The following is a 5,000-nucleotide window of genomic DNA, read 5'->3' as shown; positions in this document are numbered from 1 at the left end:
GACAGCTCGCAATCCAGATCAGCTTGCATTCGCGAAACAGACAGCACGCGTCCGAGGTTTATCCGTCCATCTTGGTGGTCCGGTTCAACCCTAGAAACAGAGGTATACCGATTAATCTGAGAACCAAGTGATCAAACCTAAAACCCTAAAATCGGTTTTTGACGTCATCTGATCTATTGATCATTGTGGTTTCTAAATTAATTTATTGATTGATGATCTGAGATATTAGGATTGTTTGATAGATTGATTGATAGATCTAATCTCTAAATTCGAAATCCTTAAAAGCCTTGAAACCCTTAATCGGCTACTTGAAAGTTTTAAGATCCTAAATCTCGTTTTGATTTCCTAAAAGGTTTTGAAATCTTAAATCTAATAAAAGTCTTAAAAGATTGAAAGTTTAAAAATGATTTTTGAATGAGAGTTAGGTTGCTAGATTGATTGATTCTAAAATCTAGTTGAAACATTACCAACCTTGAAATTGGTAAACTTGATATGTATTGTGTGGCATTGTGTTTTGTCATGAATCATATTGGACGACCGTAAGGTCTAATGCATTGCACACACACGTGGCCTTGTGCCCTTGATAGATTGAAAGCCGTGTGGCTTAATACATATCTAAGAGGCCGTGTGGCCTAGCATCCGGATGATCACATATGACCCGGACTACATCATGATCCGATCCTTAAGATCATTGTATCACATAATAATCGTGAAAGTCTAAGGCATTACATTGCAAAGCCGTATGGCCTTATATCCGGATTGATATATAAACCGGATTGTATCATGAACCAATCTCTAAGAATGCTGTATCACACTAAGATGGTCGTGAGGCCTAAGCATCACAAGACATGGCCGTGTGACCTGACTCACACCATGATCGATTGTTTTCATAGATGCGTAAGGACTTGTTTGTGGCCGAGCTTGTTAAATATCATGCGGCTACATGACAACATTGTGAACTTAAATATTAAATGACAATGTGACTCAGATATCGAAAAGGGACTTGGTGATACAATCACCAAGGACAACAATGAGAATGAATTGGTACAGGGCTATAAGCATTATATTCCATCATCTCATTGAAGGTCTAAAAGATCAGTACATCACTATGGAAAATCTACTAGACTTTGGGGATGCTTTACAGCATAGAAATTACCACCAGAAAACGGTGTTGCTTCCAAAGGCTAGAACTGACTAGAAGAATCTAAGATTCTTGAATTACAAAGTCATGGATGAGTACAACTCAGTCTTGTTTAAGACAGTCTCGATGCTGAGACTTTGTGGCCGAAAATTTTAGTCTTGTTTAAGGCTTCACCACTTATACTGACCTGATCACATGTCTGCTTCGGGCAGAGACCAAATTTTTCGATACGACTAGTCTTATTGCTTTATGATTGCAATTGTGTTTTAACCTAAGGATCATTCACGATTTTTATATACAAAGGAATTAGTCTTGAGTTAATTGAATCTTGCCTAATCTTATTTGAACATATGAATGTTTTAAAGTATTGCCTAAAGGGCATAAAACTGAGTAAGAAATCATGAATGGGTATAGTAAGCATAGTAAAGAAACTATGGCTAAGGCATTTGCCTATAAGGCATTATATACACCCAAAGAAAACGTGGTCCATTGAAGTTATAATAAATGGTTTCCAAATAGAATCAATGGGCAAGAAAGGAAACAAGTTCCTTCGGATTTTGAAAGAAAAATCGCCTAAGACCTTGAAAGAAAGTGATCGAAAACTATACCAATGATCCCTACTGATTTAAACTATGCTAGGATCAGTATGATAAAGAGGCAAGAGAAGTAGTGACTATAATCATATACCCCACGAAATTACACTATATGGCAAGATAGGATTAGCCATCCTAAAGTTTAAACTTGATGCAAAGAAAAGGCACAGAGTTATCCCGCAAAGATCTCACGTTGTGTAACATGTACACAAAGGGAAACTCATTAGGCTTAATAATCCCAAAGCACCACGACCTTATAGTATGGTCATGAGGGGGAGAGAGGATAAACCCATGATCAATACTACAAGTTCGTGTACTATGGTCTAAAGACCATGTTATATGGCTTAGCCATTAGTCGGCCATAAAGGCCATTACCCGGCCAAAGAAAGGCCATGATACAAACGGCCAAACCAAAGAGGCTACCACCTATAAACAGCTTGGCCACGACTTGGCCATGACTTGGCCGTGACTTGTCTGAATAGTGCAGGCTTGACCGCACACAGTCCATGACTCGGCCAAAGAGGCCGAAGAGACCATGAGAGACAACGGCCTGGCCGCAAAGGCCATAACCGGCCAGAGAGGCCATTATCTATAATAGGTTCGGCCATTACCAATATGCTTGGGGACATTATGAATATACATGTACAGAATGATAGTATGCATCATGCCATATAAGTGAGCATAGATATTCCCATCTAAAGAATGAATACGGGTCATTAAAACCAGACATACCATCTTAAGAGATTTTGAAATAAACCACCACATACATATATGTGCCGTCTAAGATGGAACCTCATAAGAGGATTGGGAATATGTGTTGGATAGGAGTATTACTTTCTCCCACGAATTCAAAGAAAGCTTGAGCCAAAACATGGGTGATTAAAATAGTGGCCAGGTACGGATTGCATGACCAAAAGCATCCGACTATCCAAACATTAAAGGAGAAAGATTATAAGCTGGATAAAGAAAGAGTAAAGGAATGATAAGAATGGTTTTAACCATCATTGTCTTGGCAAGATCCTCGGACTATACATTATGATATAAGACGTCCAAAGAAAGATAATATAAAGATAGCCAATTGAGAAGCTAATCGAGATGCCAGACACTGACCCGAAAAGATTGAATAAGTCATAACCAGCTTAGCACCAAATGAAACGTCCTAGAAGAGACATAATCAAGTTGCTATAGAGTCTATACAAGATAGACCAAGTGTTCCATAAGAGAAAGGAAACTCGGATAGAAAGGAAAGGCGCATAGACAGATCCGATTTCATGATAAGAGAAACCATACAGACATTGAGAAAAGGCTGCGCAGCTACACATCTAAGGTACCAAACTATGTAGTCTTGGGACGCCAAGCTACTAGGTAACAAAGGTCCTGGATAATGAAATCTCAAAGTGATCAGATCATGTCTGGAACATAATGGAACCACATGAAAGTGTCGACACATGCACATGAATGTTATATATGCATAAGAGAATAGCACTTGAACATAAAGAGATAAGCGAGGATCATGAACCCACGAATGAGTACTCATCATACAATCATACAATCATAAAGATTATAAAGAATAGAAAGATAAACGTGGAGGTTCAAAAGTATCTAAAGAGAGATGAGCGTATTGGCCATGTACATATACAGAAACGCCATCCGATAAACCAGTGAAATAGATGGATCTTTTGAGATAAAGAAACCGTGAGAGAAGACACATAATCACGTGGCCTAGAGTTCCCATGTCTTCATATTAACAGTATTAGATCATAGCTTGTTACACAAGGTACTCACAGAGATCAAAGGAACAGATTATAAGGAGATGAACTCCCATGTGGTGATTGCTGCTACAGAATTCGAAATTGACAATGGTCTGGTCATAAGAAAGAAAATAGATACACTGATGTAGTAAGCAGCATATGGATCACTGGATAAGATAAGATGAAAGAACAGCTTCGTTCCTAAGCTGATTCATGGACTGAAAGGCAGCTGCATATAGTATGGAAAAGAAATTGATCATACATGATCATTGATCTTGGAGTTGTATAAAAGACAATCCAATAACAGTCCATATACATATGAGAATTTATAAAGAAATTCCTTGTGCTTATACTAAACTTAAAAGAGGTTAGTAGATATAGAATGAAATCTATGTGGGTGACTGGCTAAAACGTCCAGCACACCAGCTGAGAGCATCCGGCTCTCTGACCAAGGACGTCTGGCTCATATCCTTTGATCACGGCTAATATAAAAGATCAACCAACAGGTTGTAATCCGACATCAGATCCCTTAAAGGATCCGGCATAGCAGAATAGTTTACTGCTGCTGTATAACCTACACAAGACATTGTCGTAAGGTTAAGAGGAGATATTTGATCTACCCTTCCCGGTCGGATGCCAAAAGTGTTGCAAGCCCGTGAAGTCAAGATCCATGACCTAATAATATATATCAAGCGTGTGATATGATCCACAGCAACTAAGGTCATGAGAAACCATCATATGGCATTACCTAAGGCAAAGGAATCAATGTCCACATCCATGAGAGTGTTCGGCCTAAGAGCCACAGAAATGACCATTGATCTTGAACACTCATAAGACAAGTAGTAGACATGTATAGACGTGGTCTATGACCTTGACATGGATCGACCAGATTGAAACATGGTCGAATGATAAACTGTCCATAAGTACTTGGTCTGTCCGACCTAAGTAAAGAGTTTGATAAGTAGACAAACACGTCTAGACTATGGACAGATATAAACACGTTTTGTAAAGACCAACAAGTGATCCCTGATGACAATGTGATTCACATTACTTAGCACACATGCTTTAAACGGGACACTCAGTGTCAAAGGACATGAGAAACGACCTAAGAGGTCTAAGTGGTCTCAATTACGGTTCAGTACAGAAACTGACCGATTACTCCCATTCTATACCTACAGGATAGATCACGCATCAAGATGCGTAGTATGTAGAACCTACACGGAGGTTCACATCAGGGGGAGTAGTGCGTGTTGTACTCTTTTTCCTTCATCATGGTTTTGTCCCACTGGGTTTTCCTGATAAGGTTTTAATGAGGCAACATTAAGCGTACTACAAATCCTGTATGGTTATGGCATCCAAGGGGGAGTGTTATAAAACATGTGTGGATAGCCATTAACCAAGACAAGAAGAGAAGGCCCATCAGGCCACGACCAGGCGCAACCTTGGCCGTGTCCAAGAGGAGAGAGAGAGAGCCGACTTCAGGAGAGAGAGAGGCGGCCACAAGCTTAGAGAGAA

Source organism: Brassica napus, unplaced genomic scaffold (genome assembly GCF_020379485.1).
Source record: "Brassica napus cultivar Da-Ae unplaced genomic scaffold, Da-Ae ScsIHWf_366;HRSCAF=581, whole genome shotgun sequence".
Lineage (NCBI taxonomy): Eukaryota > Viridiplantae > Streptophyta > Magnoliopsida > Brassicales > Brassicaceae > Brassica > Brassica napus.
This window is presented reverse-complemented; position numbering follows the sequence as displayed.